This window comes from Mustelus asterias, chromosome 6 (assembly GCF_964213995.1).
Source record: "Mustelus asterias chromosome 6, sMusAst1.hap1.1, whole genome shotgun sequence".
Classification (NCBI taxonomy): domain Eukaryota; kingdom Metazoa; phylum Chordata; class Chondrichthyes; order Carcharhiniformes; family Triakidae; genus Mustelus; species Mustelus asterias.
Window position 1 is genome coordinate 77,333,537 of NC_135806.1, and position 21,305 is coordinate 77,354,841.

Consider the following 21,305-nt stretch of genomic DNA (forward strand, 5'->3'; position numbering starts at 1 on the left):
AAAACCCTAGTGTTATTAGAGCTTAGATCATAGAACTCAAGAGGAAACTGAGACTAAACCGGGCATCTTATGGACTTAACAGCTAATAACAAATCATTTATGCCCTGGGCCAACAGAAGATTTAATCTTGATTTTGTGTCTGCTTTCCCCAGCTGTCACTGTTACTCACCAGCATTCAGGTTCCCTCATTGCCAACAATAATACTCACCAAAGGCAAATACGTAACTGGTAGTAATTCTGATATCTTACCTATAACTATTAGTAACCTTAAAACTCACAGACTTTCACCTTGAAACCATAGCCAGAAATCCCCAGCACTGCATAAAATGTGGTCAGGCGCCGCACTTTTAATGGACCCCATCTCACCTGATCTGCTTATACTCAGGTTCCTTGTGAAGGTTTCAACTCTAAACCAGAAACTTCATTGTAAGAATCTTCCCGTACTTTCCAACTTGGTTACTCTAGGATTCCATCCCTTTGCTCACCATTCAACCACCAATGGGGACAATTGAGGTGATTCTCCCAAAAGTGCTGAATTGGTGGGAAAACTGTTCTAAATCACAACTATTTTGTCAGTTCAGCTTCACACTCGAATCTCCGCACTCTGTGCACTGCAGAGGTCCCAATCGTGAATATCATTAAAAACCCAGGGAGGCGGGGCCTATTCGCGCCGGAGTCTGACAGTTCTGGAACTCTGCGCAAGAACAAAGAACAAAGAACAAAGAACAGCACAGCACAGGAAACAGGCCCTTCGGCCCTCCAAGCCTGTGCCGCTCATTGGTCCAACTAGACCACTCATTTGTATCCCTCCATTCCCAGACTGCTCATGTTACTATCCAGGTAAGTCTTAAACGATGCCAGCGTGTCTGCCTCCACCACCCTACTTGGCAGCGCATTCCAGGCCTCCACCACTCTCTGTGTACAAAGAACAAAGAACAAAGAACAGTACAGCACAGGAAACAGGCCCTTCGGCCCTCCAAGCCTGTGCCGCTCATTGGTCCAACTAGACCAATCGTTTGTATCCCTCCATTCCCAGGCTGCTTATGTGACTATCCAGGTAAGTCTTAAACAATGTCAGCGTGTCTGCCTCCACCACCCTACTTGGCAGCGCATTCCAGGCCCCCACCACCCTCTGTGTAAAAAACATCCCTCTGATATCTGAGTTATACCTCGCCCCTCTCACCTTGAGCCCGTGACCCCTCGTGATCGTCACCTCCGACCTGGGAAAAAGCTTCCTACTGTTCACCCTATCTATCCCCTTCATAATTTTGTACACCGCTATTAGGTCTCCGCTCATTCTCTGTCTTTCCAGGGAGAACAACCCCAGTTTACCCAATCTCTCCTCATAGCTAAGACCCTCCATTCCAGGCAATATTCTGGTAAACCTTCTCTGCACTCTCTCTAAAGCATCCATGTCCTTCTGGTAGTGCGGCGACCAGAACTGGATGCAGTACTCCAAATGTGGCCTAACCAGCGTTCTATACAGCTGCAACATCAGACTCCAGCTTTTATACTCTATACCTCGTCCTATAAAGGCAAGCATACCATATGCCTTCTTTACCACCTTCTCCACCTGTGCTGCCACCTTCAAGGATTTGTGGACTTGCACACCTAGGTCCCTCTGTGTTTCTATACTCTTGATGGCTCTGCCATTTATTGTATAACTCCCCCCTACATTAGTTCTTCCAAAATGCATCACCTCGCATTTATCTGGATTAAATTCCATCTGCCATTTCTCCACCCAATTTTCCAACCTATCTATATCCTGCTGCATTATCCGACAATGTTCATCGCTAACCGCAAGTCCAGCCATCTTCGTGTCATCCGCAAACTTGCTGATAACACCAGTTACACCTTCTTCCAAATCATTTATATATATCACAAATAGCAGAGGTCCCAGTACAGAGCCCTGCGGAACACCACTGGTCACAGACCTCCAGCCGGAAAAAGACCCTTCGACTGCTACCCTCTGTCTCCTGTGGCCAAGCCAGTTTTCTACCCATCTAGCCACCTCTCCTTTTATCCCATGAGCCTTAACCTTCTTAACCAACCTGCCATGAGGGACTCTGTCAAATGCTTAGTGAAATCCATATAGACGACATCCACAGCCCTTCCTTCGTCAACCGTTTTTGTCACTTCCTCAAAAAACTCCACTAAATTTGTAAGGCACGACCTCCCTCTTACAAAACCATGCTGTCTGTCACTAATGAGATTGTTCCGTTCTAAATGCGCATACATCCTGTCTCTAAGAATCCTCTCCAACAACTTCCCTACCACGGACGTCAAGCTCGCTGGCCTATAATTACCTGGGTTATCCCTGCTACCCTTCTTAAATAACGGTACCACATTCACTATCCTCCAATCCTCAGGGACCTCACCTTTGTCCAATGAAGAGACAAAGATTTCCGTCAGAGGCCCAGCAATTACATCTCTTGTCTCCCTGAGCACTCTAGGATAGATGCCATCAGGCCCTGGGGATTTGTCAGTTTGAATGTTTTAATGCATGCACAGTGGTCCCGATCTGTCAGACTCCCCATTTGCTGGCCAGCTCGATCATGGGCCAGCCCGGGAACCCCGCAGTGCTGCACCCCCAGCCCCCACCCCCTCCCCCCCACGGCACAACCGTGACCCCCCCTGCCCCAGAGCACCCCGATGTCCAGCCCGCCCCCCTCCAGCAGTGGCGAGTCCCCCCATACCCCTCAACCCAGCAGCAGACCCCCCCCCCGCTGATTCCCCCCAGGATCAGAACCCCCCAGAGGCAGGCCACCCCTGGCAAACCACCCCCCCCGCCCACCCCAATCGCTGCCCTCTCTCCATCCCAGACCGATCGCCATGCAGAGTGGCAGCGGGACCCCCCCACCGATCATCCCTAGCCCTCGCCCATAATAGGCCCTGCCCCCTTGGCACTGTCCGATATCCCCTTGGGCAGTGTCAGGGGCACAGGCTGGCACTGCCAGGGTGCCCATGCTTCGGGGGCACCACCCCCCTGCCGCCCGACCCCCGGGGGGCCACAATTATCCCCCTTCATTCCAATGGGGTCTCCTGCTAGTTCCCCGAGCATGGGAAGCTAGTCTAAACCCCGCCGGAATGAAGTACTCCTGGCGGCGTGGGAGATTCAATCGGGACCGGAATGTTCCCGATAATTAGATTTAAAATACTTTCAAAACATATTAAAAACAGATTCAAATTACTTACCTGCCTTTCCTCCAGTTTCCAGCATGGTCTGACCAGCGACTACTCGCTGCCTCTGGGAGATGTGCATGCGTTCCCGGCGCAAGTGCAAATCCCGGAACAAGGCCGGTGACGCGCATCTCCCACCACGACCCGCAAGAAACGTTGCAGGTCATGATGGGAGAATCGTGGCCATTATGTGTAAGTAAACTGCCCCTGATTGTTTCTGCCCATTATTATAATCTTGATCCTACGCAGCTCTGCTGAGTGCTATTTGTATAATGACCACTTACAGAATAATGCACATCAATATTTGTGGAGGAATGAAATTCTTCACATGGTGTGACATGAGATTTGATCAAGAGGATCAAGTGCTGGAGGATGCAAAGAGCAGCAACAGATTCAAGGCTTTAAAGGTCTGATGTCAATTGGAATTTTTGATGGAGTCCATGCTGGGCAGAAATCTTTAAGATCTGCTCCAAATTCCAAATTCCCCCCAAGATGATTTTCCAAATTTGCACCCTCCCCAATCTCAACAATTTCAGGTCCTTGAGCTTTGCAGCTGTGAAAGAAGATGCCTATGGTATGGTATGGAGAAGATAAATCTGGAAAATGACTGTAAGACCACAAGAAACTACAAAGAGTTGTGAACGAAGTCCAGTCTATTACACAAACCAGCCTCCCATCCATTGACTCTATCTACACTTCTCGCTGCCTCGGAAAAGCAGCCACCATAATCAAGGACCCTACGTACCCTGAACATACCGGGTGGAATTTTACGGCCTTGCTCGACCCAAGACCGAAAACTGCTGCCTCCCCTCACCTGCTCCGATTCCGGCGACTGGACAGAATTTTACGAGAAAAAATCTAAGTATCCAGCTAGCGTGAAAATGGGAGAGTTGCTGATCTGTTTTTTGGGCAAATCTTTACTCCCAATCTTATGCACGTAGTGCTTGCAAAAATGGGCTAGACTGTTTCTAGCTACTAGATGCAGCAGGCAGGGCTTAACTCGCCAACCAGCTTGATCAGGCAGCAGAGGGAGCTCTGTGGCTGCACATGCGTAATTCCAACAGCAGAAGCTTGACAGACAGAGAGAGCTGTCAGGCCTCTGCTGTCGCACCCAGCCTCAACCCAGCACCCCACCCCGCAATCACAGCAACTCTCCCTGGGAACAAGGGGAATAAGTTCAATTTAAGACTGAAAGGAAAGTTTTTTACTCAAAACGTGATGATTGGACTGAATGGACCTCTGGATAGAGTGTGAGGTCAAAAATCTTAGAATAATTTAAAAAATGATAGGCTGCTGCAATGTCAGATATATCGAAAAGGATAAATCCAATTGGGCTAAATGGCCTTTCACATCTGCAATTATAGAATCATAGAATCCTACAATGTAGAAGGAGGCCATTTGGCCCATTGAGTCTGCACCGACCAGAATCCCACCAGGCCCTATCCCCATAACCCCATACATTTACCCTAGCTAGTCCTCTTGACACTAAGGGGCAATTTAGCATGGCCAATCCACTTAACCTGCACATCTTTGGATTGTGGGAGGAAACCAGAGCGCCCGGAGGAAACCCACACAGACAGGGGAGCCAGGAATCGAACCCACATCCCTGCTGCTGTGAGGCAGCAGTGCTAACCACTGTGCCACCGTGCTGCCTGGTTGCAATGTTGTGAATGCAACAGTGACACCAACCATCTTCAGTATGAAGATTTCAAATCATTATTAAACATACGTGTGATTGAAATATGAGGCATTCAAAATAAGGTAAAAGCCATAGAGCCAAAAGCCTGCAACCTTTCTAAAGTCCTTAATCCAGTGAAAGTGTGGAAGAGGGCCAATGGTAGGCAGGGATCTGGATCTGCCAGGTCCTAGTCTTTCCCATCAGTTCCTCTGTGCCCCAAACAAAGGGGGGAACTTCCAGGGCTATAGTATCATTAGCTCCCCCCACTGCCCCCCGCCCCGACCTGGGATTCCACTGACAGGTTTAAGTTTATTTACTATTGTCACAACTAGGTTTACATTAACATTGCAATTAAGTTACTGTGAAAATCCCCGAGTCGCCACACTCTGGCGCCTGTTCGGGTACACTGAGGGAGAATTTAGCATGGCCAATGCACCTAACCAGCATATCTTTCAGACTGTGGGAGGAAACCGGAGCACCTGGAGGAAACCCACACAGACACAAGGAGAACGTGCAGACTCCACACAGCCAATGACCCAATCCAGGAATTGAACCTGGGTCCCTGGTGCTGTGAGGCAGCAGTGCTAACCACTGTGCCACTGTACTGAGTGAGAAAATTTGCTCCTAGCCAAGCTATGTGAAGTCAGCCTAGGGTTCCAGGCCTGTGTTGGAGCCTGGAGACCCTCAATAAATTTAAAAATTAGCCAATACTCTTTCAACTTGCTTATCAAGAGCACCAATGAGATACGTGCACCATTTTTCCAGAGGTTTATATGTGGGCAGTCTCTACTGGAATTACCAACATCCTGCAATTGGCAGGTATTGCACTGTATCCAGTCCCCTTCTGAATCATTATAATGAGTGAACCGCTCCTAGCTCTGTAACTATCAGCAGGTTCCGAAGAGGATGTTCCTTATTGATGCTGGGATAAAAACTCACAGACTTTTGGGAACCACATTAGCTGCAATGAATAATCAAACATTGTCATCAGTTTTGAAAAGTTCTTGCCCGAGTCAACTGATCACATAAGTGTATCTGTCTCTATTGAGACAGCCTTGATGATATGATGGCTTAAAAGCACCTTTTCACTTTTCCTGTTACCCCTCTTCATCTGACGGTGGCAACTGCTTCTGACATATTTCATCTCAGTTGTCACTCTTCACCTGTGGGCTCAGACAGTGAGTGTTGACAGTTTATTCAACTGCGCAAGCCGTCAGAATGTGACATGAATCAGCAATAAGAAACTCTGATGAGATCAGCTAACTCAACATAAACCAGGAATTAAACGTGGAATCTTCCTGACCTGCACATCCCAGTACCATTCACACACTATAGACTGGATTTTTACCAGCCCCCTGTGAATGGACTGGAAAACACAATGAGGGAAGGCGGGAGGGGTGGGGGTGGTGTGCATGGTGTCTTCCCACTGTCATGTCAGTTTGCCAGAGAACTGAAGGTGGAGGTTGACCCTCCTGCCCATAGGCCAATTGCAACACTTAAGAGGACATTTAAGGACCTCATCCCACCGTTGTTGGCTTTTTGCCAATGGTGGATGCGCCCTCCAGCATGTGGAAGAGGAAGACCATCTAGTAGCCACCCTGTGGGTTCAAGGAACATCCCACTTGGCCATTCTATTGTTCACAGAGGGGTTCCCGGTGGCAATGGCCATTCCCATGGCAATCCCCCCAATAATCCCCAGCCCTCATCAATCTATCCTCCCCCTCCCCAAACTTGTCAAACCCTGCTTCCTACTCAATGTATCCAATGGTGTCCTCTCTTCCAGCTCAGCAGTCCTGGCAGCGGCCATTGCTCCAGTTGGCATTGCTATTGCTGAAACTAAGAAGAACATCTGCTTCTTATGGGGTGAAATGTGAAACATTTGGGAATGGGAAGGCCCAGTGGTTGCTGTTTCTGTTCCTTCCTTGCTGTCTTATAAGGAGCACCATTTCCACATTCTCCAAGTGGCCAGCCCCCCCTGGAATTACTAGTACTCCCAGTTGGCAGGCTCCAGAGGACTTTCAATGGTTGGGAGAGGTACATTTTCCACTTGCCCCCCTCTGTCAGAGCTACACTATGGCGGGTGTGTATAGCAGAATCCTGGGCTTGATGATGGTTAAGTCATGCCCGCAAAGATAATTTAAAAAGAAAACAATCTCACAAATTGGAATCTGGAGAATCACCTGTCTTCTTGTTATGGTTTCTAGACAAACGCTGGAACTTTACCGCCTTGCCTGCCACAGAATCGGAGCAGGCAAGGGGCAGACAACAGGATTGTCCATTGACCTCGGGTGGGAAATTCTGGTCTCACTCGAGCAAGGCCGTAAAATCCTGTCCAAAGACAATGGCCAGGAATTTGCCCCTTCATTCGTCACGGGCGCAAATGGTGACGCGAGCGCAAAATCCCATGAGACACTAAAACAGAGAATCTCACCGGTGAGATCTCGGGATGCGATTATCCCATTGGCGTAATGAGGTCCCACCCAGGAAAGCCCTGAACCTCGTTTAAATACATATCCATCTCATTACCGGGCTTTCCCGCTGTATCGTTTCCCCCCCCCACACGAGGATATCCCCCTTCATTGACGTGACATCAGCAAAGTTTACAACAGGTTTTTAAAAACATGAACCAGGCAAAGGGAACACCTGGGGGCACACAGGTAAGTCTAATCATCCCCATGAGGGGAATTTTCCACTCCCAATTTTGGGGTATGTGATCGGCAGCTGGAGTGGAAAGTCCCACGTGAGTGCGCCTTCCTGTAGCAGATGTTTCGCGCCCCCCTCACCCCAACCAACCAATCTAGGCATTCAAATCTGGGATCTCTATGAGAATACATTTAAATGTAATTATCAGGCCTCTATGCCTGCTAATCCCAGTCCCTTGTTAGATTCTCCTATGGCATGCACCTTGAAGCAGAACCCACCAGATGAATTCAGGTGAGTGCTTGGCTCAGAGAAGGTCATGCTGGGCTGTGGGGTGTTCCGTGGCGGGGAGGCTGTTATGTGGGGAGGTTTTTCGTGGGCGGAGTGTTACACTGGGCCGTGGTGTTTGGGAGGTGGTTGTGTTGCGGGAGGGAGGGGAGTTCTACGAGGGTTCTATTTCTGACTTTTCTGTACCTTTTAAAATTTAATCTGCTGGTGAGTAGGCTTGCCAATGTGATATCGGTGGATGTGCCCCTTGGATTTTTTTTTGATGTTGCTCGCAATGCAGTGGAGGAAGCTACTGTTGGGGTTAGTGGCTTGCACGTCGTTTTCCCACCTGCTACCACAGGATCTTCTGATGGTGCCGGCCATGGCGGCTCGGGAATCCGCATGAAACTGATTTGCACCCCACTAATGGGACGCAAATAAAGCCCCGACTGGAATCTTACCCCCACACCTAATTTTCCATTGCACCAGCATGAAAATAGGCCGATCCAGAACACATCTGGGACAACATGGGGTGTAAAAGATGGGCCTTACCTGAAGAAGGCCTGGGGCTGCCAGCTTTGGGATGTTCTGGATGGAGAACACCAGTGGCCCTGGACCCTGGAATACCACAGGAATGGGTGGGGGTAGCTTCTATCAGGTGGATCTTCCAGATTCAGTGTCATCAAGGTTGTCCATCTTCCAGCCCCAGAGTTTTCCTGGAGATCTATCTTCTTTCTTCTGCAGGTCAATCTTCCTTCTTCAATGGTGGGTCAGGGATGTTGGAGGTCTTTTCAATATGGCTCCAAGTATGATGGTGGGATGCAAGACATCAAGCCCACCCTGCCACAGATGATTGCACAAAAGCCATAGATGCATAATTAAATATGCCCAAGGACAGAAGATATGGTCTTGTTTCCCACTGGCCTCTGTAGCGGGAAATACTCCTGATCCCACTTCTGGCATGGGATTTAGTCCCAGATGGGGGAATTTTGCCAAATATTTCCAAGAAGTTACTAAAGGTGCAAATGGGTTTCCTAGGTGCAAAGTGACTACCCCACGCCATTTCAATGGAAGAGATTTAAAGGACAGTGGTGACCGGATTTGCCAGCCCCATGGAAGTGGGATATTAAATAAAGTCTTTCAGCGAACTAATCATACCTGGAATGTTGATGGAATACCAATCACACTGCAACCCCTACCTAGAATTGTGTATCGATCACATCAGCTCCAACCCATCGATGTTCTACGGAATGCCTCGATACTGCCATCATGTGACCAAAACTGGCTGGAGAGGGAGTCAATACTTTATTAATCAACACGGGAGACTAAGGCAGTCTGAGTTCAACACCTCAGAAGGAGAGATCACATCCAGCTAAAGGCAAGCACACTGCCTTGAAAAGACATACCTGAAACAGTGAAAAGGGGATCATTTGTTTTGCTTGCAAGATTTTATCTCTTCTCTAAATTTCACAATTTCATGTGAAAATTTCACAATTTCATGTGAAAAAGCCAGAAATTTCCAACCTCCATTTGTTTCCAAAGAACCAAGAGACAGAATCTTCAGGTCTACAATGTTTATCAACTTCCATCTTAAAGGACTGATTAAAAATAAGTAACTTGTTTCTTGTTACTCTGGTGGTAATCTAAGTGCATTTTACATTGCTAGAAATCATTTTTTACTGTGTATATGCGTGTGCACTTAGGGTATGGGTGTTTGTTACATTTACATTTTGGGTGTTGCAAAAATAAACACATTCTTTTGAATTAAACTTATAAGAAAGTCCATTTGTGTCTCTCCTTTAACATCACAGCACTCAAAAGAGTTAAGACACTCCTTCTCAAAAATACATCTTGTTGCAGTCAGCCAGGAGGTGAGGAAAAGGGGAAAGCTATCTCTCCCCATCTGTAACAGTTTCTCCACCAATCCTGCCAGTTATGCCATGTGTATGCTTGTAGTAAGTACATTGCATGAAGCAGACACACTTACTGCACAGTTCCCTATGAGTGCCTACAGTGCCATATTTGAAGGCCAATTAATCCAAGATAAATCCAAGGATGGCACGGTGGCACTGTGGTTAACACTGCTACCTCACAGCGCCAGGGACCCAGGTTCAATTCCAGCCTTGGATGACTGTTTCTGTGGAGTTTGCACATTCTTCCCGTGTCTGCCTGGGTTTCCTCTGGGTGCTCCGGTTTCCTCCCGCACTGCAAAGACGTGCAGGTTAGACAGATTGGCCATGTTAAATTGCCCCTTATTGTCCCAAGATGTGTAGGCTAGGGGGATTAGTAGGGTGAATATGTGGGGTTATGGGAATTGGGCAGGAGGGTTGGCTTGGGTAAGATGCCCTGTTGGAGAGTTGGTGCAGACTCAATGGGCCGAATGGCTTCCTTCTGCATTGTAGGGATTCTATGATTCTAATAAATTCATTGCCATTGGAATGTGGGGCCCATCATGAAGAAAGTAGACGCAAGATTTGAAACCTTTGATTAAAGTGTTTTGTTCCTCACCCCACATCCTAAAAGCAAGAAAGTTACTGCTCCAAAATTCCACAATCCTGTGAGGTGGGCATCTCAGTAACATTGGTTCTAGAAAACCAATATATAAATTACCCTGTGATATTTGGGTTGAGATTGTGGTGAAGGCAGATAGATGGGTGGAAATTCCAGCCCCCTACATTTCTGGTGCACAAGGCCACTGTCAGGATTTCTAGGCTACACATTGCTCAGTGAAAATGATACAAATGTTTCCACCTTCTCCTCGTGAAATATCATATTTAACTGTGCTCACAGTTATAATGTTTTAATAGTAATCCTATGTGACAGTATCAAAGGTAAACTTGAGCTCCTTGTCCTTCTCAACCTATCTGCAGCGTTTGATACAGTTGACCATACCATCCTACTCCACCAACATCCAGTTGAGTAGGACTGCACTCATCCCATTCCATTTTTACCTATTTAATTACAGACAGAATATCACCTACAATGGTTTCTTCTTCTGCTTAAATTCCATTTCCCCTGGTGTCTCCCAAGGATTGATCCTTTGCTCTTCCCTATTTCTCATTACCTGGTAGTGACACCTTCTGAAAATAGTTTTCACCATCGCCTCTCTTGATTCCTTCACAATTGCCAAATTATTAGGCTGCTAATCTGACATAGAGTACTGGATGAGCAGAAACTTCCTTAAATTAAGTGTTGAGAAGACTGAAGCCACTTTTTTCAGTCTCCATTCCAAAGTTTGTTTCTTAGCTATTGATTCCATCTCTCTCCCAGACAACTAAACCTGACTGTTCGCAATCTTGGTGTCAAGTTAGACCCCAAGACAAGCTTCCAATCACATATCCACACCAGCACTGAGTCTGCTTATTTCCACCTCCATAACATCACCTGAGTCTGCCTTTGACTCAGCTCCTCTGTTGCTGAAATCCTCATCGATGCATTGGTCATCTCCAGACTTGACTATTCAAATGTGCATCTGACTGGCTTCCCACATTCTTTCCTCTGTAAACTTGAGGTTATCCAAAATTCTGCTGGCTATGTCTTTACTCACGTTAAGTCCTGTTCACCTATCACCCCACTGCTCACTGACCTACACTGGTTCCCATTTAAAGATATGGCTCTATTTTAAAATTCTCACCCTCCCTATCTCTATAATCTCATCCAGCCCCACAATCCTCACAGATATCTGTGCTCATCTAATTCTGGCCTCTTGAGTGCCCCAATTTTAATTGCTCCTCCATTTGTGGCCATACCTTCAGCTGTCTAGCAACTAAGCTCTGGAATTCCCTTCCTAAATCTCTCCCCTCTCTTTCTTCCTTTAAGATGCTCCTTAAAACCTGCTTCTTTGACCAAGCTATTATCCAAATATTATCTTATGTGGCTCAGTGTCAGATTTTATTCATAATGTTCCTCTGAAGCACCTTGGAACATCTTATTACATCAAACGTGCAATAGGTATAAAAATATAAATTGTCAGTGTTGCAACAATTAATACAATTTATAATTCAAATTGAAACCTATAAGCCCAGTGATATTATCAGTACGATTGATTATGTGCTAGTGCAACCTGGTAGGATGCAAACTCAAACCAAGAATTTAGACAAGGAGATAGCAACTTTAGTTAATACTGTCTAACTATGTACTGAGAACATATGACATGTTCCTCTGAGTGAAGGAGACAGAATTTGAGGGAAGAATAAATTTATGTCGTTCATGCACAATCATACAAAAATAAATGTATGAATTAGGAGCAGGAGTAGGCCATTCGGCCCCTTGAGCCTCCTCCATCATTCAATAGGAACATGGCTAATCTGATTGTGACCTCAACTCGACAATCCGCCTGTCTCCCATAACTTTTGATTCCCTTATTAATCAAAAAACCTATCCAACTCTGCCTTAAAAATATTCAATGACCCTGCCTTCTCTGTTCTCTGGGGAAAAGATCCAAAAACTCACGACCCTCTGAAAGAAATTCTCCTCATCTCTATCTTAAATGGGAGACCCCTTATCTTTTTAAATAGTGTCCCCTAGTTCTAGTCTCTCACACAAGGGAAAACATCCTCTCGGCATCCACTCTGTTAAGTCCCCTCAGGATCTTATGTGTTTCAATAAGATCACCTCTCATTCTTCTAAAACCCAATGGATGTAGGTCCAACCTGTCGAATCTTTCCTCCTTAAATAACATCTCCCCCCAACCCCCATTCCAGGTGTACTTATTATCTGATTACAAGGTAGCATTGCAAGTTGTAGGAGTTATCAGTATTTGATAAAAATGCTGTTGCCAGTGTTCGAGAGAAATGCAAACAAAAATAATTAACAATACTGTAGAAGACTGATTAATCAAAGTTGTTTATGATAACCATGACCATCAGCTACCAGGCTTTTAAAGTCTGTGGAATGAGATTCCTGTTGTTGTTCATCTTACTCAAAAAGTTGATATAAATACAAAATGGGAAATGTCACTTTGTATTTGGTATATTATTGACAGCAAGAATTTCATCCCCTTGTATTTACAGTACACTATTTGATTGGTAAGAGGTAATGACAAAGAATACAGGATACCATTCAGTCAATTACAAGACAGTAATCCAATTGAAATCTTCTGACATAATCCACAAAAGTGATACTCAACAGGTTTATGTATGCCATCATTAGGAGGCTGAGGATGGATTACTGCCTTTTAATTAATTACTGATTTGACCTCCCTGTACTCTGTCCCAACAATATGCCTTGATCCCAAGCTCGTAAACGCCTCCTCCATCCCCAGAGAAGTATAAATTTTTCTTCTCTGCACACCAATTGTGTTTATGGTCTCTCAGAGTGAATGTGTCAATTTAGTACCAATATGCAACAAGCTTTGTGCAATTTTGTATCGTGACCATGGCAATTGAGAGCAAGGTTGACATTTTATAAACTAAATTCACATCAAAACCTTGGATCTGGTAGTGGATTAGAAAGAGAAGATTTCAGCTCAACAGTCTGGACTATCTTAAAACCAAATCTGAAGATATTAACAAAACGCCATCCAATTCCTTTAAAAAAATACACAATTCAATGCTACAGGAACACAAGAAATAGAAGCAGAAATAGGCCACTAGGCCCTTTAGTCCTGCTATGCCATGCAATACCATCATGGCTGATCTATGTTGGCCTCAGCTTCCTTTCTGAGCTATTTCCCCATAGCCCTCTATCCTTCGATTTATCAAATATTTATTCACCTCCACTTTGAAAAGTTCCAATGATCCAACCACCTTTGGGGCAGATAATTCCAGAGATTCATACCCTCTACCAGAAGAAATTTATACGCACTTCAGTTTTAAATGACTGGCCCTTTATCTTGTAGCTAGTTCAGCCGCTAGTGAAAAGATCTCACCATCTACCCCATCAAGCCCCCTCAGGATCTTATGTGTTTGAATATGTCACCCTCACTCTTCTGCCTTTTCATTCCTCTTACTGAAATGCATGACCTCACACTTCCCCACATTAAACTCAATTTTCCAGGTTTTTGCCCAGTCACCCATACTATCTATATCCCATCACAGAAGCAGAATTTGTGAAGAGAGTTCTGAAAAAAGTCATCAACCTGAGCCATTGGGCAGGATTTAAGACTTATGTGATGGGAGCAGAAACAAAGATGGGTGGGCCCAAAAATACCCTAATGTGCCCTGCATACTGGTACCCTAACACAATCCTGACTCCTGGCCACTTTAAAGGATCCCAGGTCAGGTGCAAAAAGCTACTCAACCACAAGCATGCTTAGCCAATAGAGTCAACTAAGTGGCCTTTTAAGGCCCTCCTTCCATAGCAATTGGAAGTTTCCACATCCAAAGAAAGGAGGTGGCTTCCCATCGGCAAACCTGAGATCCAGTGCTCCATCAGGATTTAAGTACCATCCCTGCAACTGGTGCAGGAAGCTGGCTATAGTTGCAGCCAGAAGCCACCCTCAGGGTGATTCTGCCTCCACAAGAGTGGTCTGGCATCTGTGGCCATATTTATTTTTACAAATACTGAAAGTACTGAGACATGTCTCCAACATTAGTTGCCCTCTCTCTCCCTTACTTGCAACTGCAGGCTTCCACTCTTTATACGTGCTTCTAGGAAGCCCTCCAGCATCAGAAGTTTTGCCCGCCATCCTTAATTGGAAGACGAACACACCCTCTGGCCACTAATTGGCCATTCCTTGGAAAATTATGTTGGGTGACTAATGCCGACATAGTGAAGGATGGTAACCTGGATTTGATCCTGACGCCGTTGTCCCAACTCCACATAGCAGATCTTGCCCATTAATTCTGTTCCCCTCTCCACAAATGCCACCTGACCTGCTAAATTCAATGTTTTCTGTTTTGATTCCTTTGTAAAGTATGTTTTTATATTTCAACCTCATGGAACATGTGTAAGCGCATAATCAATTCTGTTTTCTATGGCCAAAGCGTACACCATAAAAACAAACTATATTTTTTAAATCTGCATTTTGTATTTGTTATACCATTTTCTATACTTGTTTTACCATTTTGATGGAGCCTGAGTGACTCAGTCAGTAATAATTCTGCCTCTGAACTGGAAGGATTTGGGTTCAAATCCCACTCCAGGACTAGTTGACCATGGAAGGAGTATTTACATTGCTCTAAACAGGTTGTTAATCAGCCTGCAAAAATCCTTCCCAAACTCCATACCATTCTCCAAGGGGAGCCTGAACATACACAAACCAAAGAAACTATAACGTTATGTTCTGAAGAAGTCAGATTCAACTTGAAAGTTTAACTGTTTCTCTCTCCACAGATGTTGCCAGACCAGCTGGCACTTCCTGGTTTTATTTTTATATCTTTATTGCCCAACAAGTGAAGTTCTCTGGGTTATCACAAGTCTTTTTCACATCTAGAACCAATCCATCACAAATTGAAGAGTGGATGGAATGAAAACATCATCTATACACTGGCACACTCACCCAGCTTCAGGTGACCACAAGCTTATAGCACAAAACAGCTGCTTTCTGGGAAGTAATCGATTGAAGATCTTGCACGGCTTGCAGGTGACAGCACATGACTTTCTGATATATGTTTCAGTCATGTGAAGCACTGTGCCGAAGATCACAAATTTGTAATATCTACTCTTATGTTCTATTCCTCAGAACTAACATTCATCACCTTTGCTGAACACAAAATTGACATATTAAGAAAACACCCAAGTCCCAGTCATGTCCATTTAGCTTTTTCTGGAGATCCATTTACTATTTCATTAATATCATAACGCTTATATTTATTTTAATATGTGGCTCATAAATACTGAAAACTGTCCTTTGTTGAACACAACACGGTTTGTACAATGACTTATATAGCAAAGCCTTTAATGTCTTTTCTGGTTCCTGCTTCTTGATCTCTCTGAGTGGTCATTATGTTGTAATGGACAATATAATTGCTGACAAGTGATCAAAGAGACTCTTGCAAATTATCAGCATATCACAAAATGTTTTAGTTGCAATGCATTTGTTTTAATGTGGGAAGTCTTTTATAGTGAAATAACTGCCTTCAGGAATATCATCCCCTAAAGATCTATAAACTACCCATTACTCTGTACAATGGTGACTACAAATCAGTGAAATAAATCATGACTTTCTCTCAGTTTTACATGGGCAGCGGCCTAAGCCAACAAAAACAGGAGCTAGGATTTTCCTATAAATTGCATCTTTATTGCCCATACTACTCCCGGTAAAGCACAGGATTGCATTTCTTACAATAATTAAAAAGCAGCAACAACAAAAGTGAACATATCTCAATGAGTTCCTAACGCTTTGAAGATTATAATACCTTTTGAACTATCTGAACAAAGATAACAAACATATTACAGTTGTTCACATATTCCAAAACCCAAACATCCTTGCGAGCAGCATGTGCAGTATTTCCTGTTCTTTACGATTAGACTTTTAGTTCTGGATGCGTGATGCTCGTATCAAGTTTATAACAACATGTACCCATAAAGAGAAAAAATATGATTACAATCAAATATATATATCAATCATAGCAAGGTAAACACAAACACATCATTTATGGGACCATAAATATTGTATAAGGAGGTAACAATATGTTAGCTAACTGTTCAAATTTCACGTTTAAACTTTTTTGTCTCTCTTCTGCCTCCTCTCCTGAAAGCAGTGGCCCCTGCAAGTGTGCAGTTTCATGGTCCCAGTTATCCTCTTGTACCTCACCCTAGTGTCCAATCGTTATATTTATGCCTCAACAAATCTGGTTTTAACTTGCACTGCCAGATGGCGAACCTGTGGATTTGGACCAGCTGCTCGCAATACATCCTGTCCCATTTTCATTTCCATTGATGTTAATGGAATTAGGCAGGGTGTAAAACAGACAGACAATTTTAAATTCTAAATTTACTACTAAACAGTGAAAGTTAAGATGTGCTTTAGTGAATTAGAGACCTTTACAACTGGAGCGCAATCCCCTTCTCATCATAGATCTCTACATGCATAATTTTGATGTGGAGATGCTGGCGTTAGACTGGGGTAGGCACAGTAAGAAGTCTCACAACACCAGCTTAAAGTCCAACAGGTTTATTTGGAACGCTCCGAAAGCTCATGATTCCAAATAAACCTGTTGGACTTTAAACTGGTGTTGTAAGACTTCTTACTATGCATAATATTGAGAAGGGAGCACTGCATAACAACCAACAGCAGGAACTTTGTTAAATTACCCCCTTGCTAACCAGGGACACTTAGGCCTGTAGTAACATTTCAATTATTACACTAGCTGAAATTAGAATAGAATGACGATCAAATCTGGGAGCTTCTGGGCTTTAATAGTTTCGCTTCATGAAGACCAGTATACTTGTCAATGAGTCTTTGGGGAATATTGTCTGAATTTATGAGCAGAACATACTGGAATAAGCAGTTGTGCTGTTTATGAAAAATTGTATAATTTGAATGAAATTACAAACAGAAACAGGAAATGCATCGGAAAAGTATATTGCCTGATAGTCAGATTTAACAAATTGCTTCTCCTGTCTCTGATGCTGTGGTTTAACATTTTATAAATTAATCATTACAAAATGACATTTTAGTCTTTATTTCTGTGTGTAACTATGGGACCAAAAAATCATTCCAGTGGTATTTCATAGAATCCCTACAGTGCAGAAGGAGGCCATTCGGCCCATCAAATCTGCACCGACCATAACCCACCCAGCCCTATTCCCATAACCCCACATATTTACCCTGCTAATCCCCCTAATACTCAGGTCAATTTAGCATGGCCAATCAACTTAACCCACACATCTTTAGACTGTGGGAGGAAATCGGAGCACCCAGAGGAAACCCACGCAGACACGGGGAGAACATGCAAACTCCACACAGACAGTGACCCAAGCCAGGAATCAAACCCGGGTCCCTGGCGCTGTGAGGCAGCAGTACTAACCACTGTGCCACTGTGCCGCCTCAAATGGACTCAGCATTTTTAAATGCTCATTTAAATATTCTGATCTGTTTCCCGCCTTATTGCACAGAAACTCTATAATGTTTGCTTCTCTCTGTAATTTCCCTATGGATTTGATCTTCCACATCCTGCTCACTGCTTGGTAGTATTTAGACTACACCAAACAATGTAATTGTACTCTTTTTGTTTCTTATCTCTGGCCAAATTGATTCTGTCCTTGAATCCTCTGGGACATCATCTTTCTCCAGATCGCAATGCTCTCCCGAACCAATACTGCCACCCTTCCTTCTTTTCATTTTTTCCTATCTTTACTGAAAACTTGTGCTCAGAAATATTCAACACCCAGTCTTGCCCTTCCCTTGAGCCAGGTCTCTGTTAACTTATTAAAAAACTCCATACAAAGGCAATCACATGGAGTTGATAGAAGATAGCATTCTTGATGATATGTAAGGTAGATAAGTATAATCTAATGAGTGCAGCTAGTTCCAAGCATGTGTATACCAGGCTGAAGTTCCAACTAAAGTTTGTTGAGAGAGAAAGAGGCTAGGCATGAGTCTTTCGAAATCCACAGCAGTGTTGAGAGGCTAAGCAAAAATAAATAGAATATTAGGATGCACCACCAGGATAATTCAATTTAAAATCATAATCACAATAATGTCTAAGAACAATACCTTGGTTATGATATGTATCTGTTACAAAAGCATGAAACTAGGCTAGATATCAGGAGGCTTTTATTGTACCAGAGGATCACTGACCTTGGGAATAGTTTTCTGTATCAGACAGTAGGTGCTAATTCATGGCAAATGTTCAAAACAGTGCTGGAAGTTCCTGGAAGAGATGGATTCTGTTGCATATAATAGGGAGGCTTGAAGGTTAGTCGTTTAGGAGGGAAACCAGGAAGTATTTTTAGACGTAAAGGGTAGTGGAAATAGGGAACTCACTGTGCCACAGGGGGACGTAGTGATGTAGTGGTAATGTCACTGAACTAGTAATCCAGCAGCCCTGGTGGATTCTCTGGGGTCATGGGTTTGAATCCCACCATGGACCTGGTGAAATTTGAACTCAATTAGTAAATCTGGAATGGAAAGCTGCTCTCAGTAATGATGACTATGAAACCATTGTCGATTGTTGTAAAAGTCCATCTGGTTCACTAATGACCTTTCGGGAAGGAAATCTGCCATCCTTACCTGGTCTGGCCTACCTGTGATTCCAGACTGACTGTGATGTGATTCACGCATAACTGCTCTCAGGAATGTTTCAAGGGCAATCAGGGATGGGCAACAAATGCTGGTTTTGGTAATTACGTGCACATTCCATTAAAGAATAAAAAATGTATTGATTTGAATTTTCAAGTTTGAGAGTAATGTTGGGTATGGTTATCCAGGAATATGGAACAAAGCCACGTGAATGGAATTGATTAATTGACCAACCATAACCTAATTAATTGGCAAAACTGACTCTGAGAACTAAATGGCCCTATAATATTATTGTATGAGTGATAAAATAAACAAAGACTTGCATTTATACAGTACCTTTCACAACTTTGGATCATCCCAATTTGTTTTACAGCCAATGAAGTACTTTTCAAGTGTAGTCCCTGTGGCACTCTTCAAATCAATTTGTACAAAGCAAGATCCATAAAGAGCAATAAGATAGTGAGCAGATACATTTTAGTGATCTTTGTTGAGGATTAAATATTGAGACACCGAAGAGAACTCCCCTGTTCTTCTCCAAATATTGCCATGGGATATTTTGGGCTGGATTTTCACCGAGGTGAGATGACTCGGGAGCCCTTTAAAAATGGCAGTCGGGACCCATCTCAGCATTCCTGACCCCATTCCTGGGGTTTCCAACTCACAGGAGTGACTTTTAAGGGTGTGCATTGATAGAGTCAGGCCGGGGTTTCAATAAGTCATGTTTCACCTCAGAGGTGACGTGAACCATATTCTGTATGAGAGAACTTATTAAAATGTAAGTTCAAAAAGTCCTCCTCATGTCCCCTGGGCCAAGATATGACTCCCTTATGGCTCTCATGCTCCCCTTGCTAAGTTATGTGTTCCTCAACAACCCTTGTGGCCCTAATGCCCCCTATGCCAAGTGATGCCCCTTCACCCACCCACACGGTCCCTGATGTCCCTGACATCAAACAATGTCCATCTACCCACCTCCATATTGCCTCATGCCCCCATGCCAAGCTGCAGCAAGACCATACTCACTGATCCACTATACACCATATAGAGCCAGCGAACCCTCTAATGAAAATAGGATATGTAAAATAAAGCTTTAACATAACAGTCTTTCATTTGTAACTTTCCACTATGTTAAAAAAGTCCTTTTACTACAGCGCAATTAAAGTGTCAATTGCCCAGACCTTTTAAAGTTTCAACAACTGAACCTGCAAACACCTGAAACCTTTTAATCTTGTGTAAAGATTGTGCATTTGACAGCATAGATTAGAGAGCCAAAGTTGTCAATCAAGCAGTGTCTTCTCTTGGGCTCAGGTGTTTTAGTACTCCAATGAATATCTGGCTCTTAACCATGAAATACATAATGAGGCTTGGCTGAGAGCCTAGAACTCCATTGGTCTGTTAAAACCCTGAGCCACTTGCAAGGGCTAACAGGGTTTCAGTTTAATCTCTTATTGGAAAGTCTTCACAACCTGCCCTATTTTTCCATGTCAAATTATATAAATAGAGTTTCTGTTAGTATCAGGTCAAAGTTATGGTGGCCATTTCTGAGTCCTGAGGAAATTCCTGAAGATATTTTATGATTTTTAACAATTTATCTTGTTTCTATCCATTTCTAACCTTTCACATTCATAAAGTACCAACATTTTCCTGGTCACATAATACACATCGAAGAATTCACAGTACATTTTAAATAAATATGGTGTGAGTCTTGTCTGCAGTTACGAGCATCATACTCAGGGACTAAGTAACATATGGACCTACAGGACACATCATCAGGGACTGGAACTGAGTATGGGGTTGTCTTGTCTATAAGTAACTCTCCTGATACAGCCTGGGAAGTTCACGATGTGTGCCCCCAATATCATTGGAAAAAGAAGTGCCTATTTATTAGAGCAGCAGTTCAACCTTCTCTACAGGGGTGGACTTTAATGGATTGTCTGGGGTACAAAACAGGCAGGGGTGGGGTCGGGAGATTTAAAAGGTGGAAGGGGGAAGGATCCACCGATATTTCTGATGTAAAGGGCCCCAAGAACTCTAATATTTCTGAAATGTTTCACATCACAGGAAAAGATCTAACGATGCACGGTGAGCAGATATTGATGGGAAAAAGTCTCTGAACAGAAAACAGTTTAGATTAGTCGTTGCTATTTTCAAATCTTCACTGAATTAAACCCCAAATAGACAAAATTGATTGCTTAAGTCAATAATCCAATAAAAAAATTAGTTTCGTTAAGCTTTTCTTCCAAATATGGGTTTCCAATGTATTCGTAGGTTCAGAAAATTGCTATTTTACACAATGTATGAACCTGAACCTTGCCAAATTTAAGTAGTTTGAGCTTTTATTTGCCCTGAACAGCATCAATAGCAGTAGTGTCTATCAGAACTGGGATATTCTATTTCCAGAGTAGTGCTGGAAGT

The 21,305-nt window shown here is 43.7% G+C and overlaps 1 protein-coding gene across 1 annotated transcript in view; it reads right to left on the reverse strand.

Annotated features, from left to right (window-relative positions):
• Positions 1-21,305, reverse strand: part of prdm6 (PR domain containing 6) — a 254,465-nt gene that overhangs the window by 209,857 nt on the left and 23,303 nt on the right. The window lies entirely within an intron of this gene.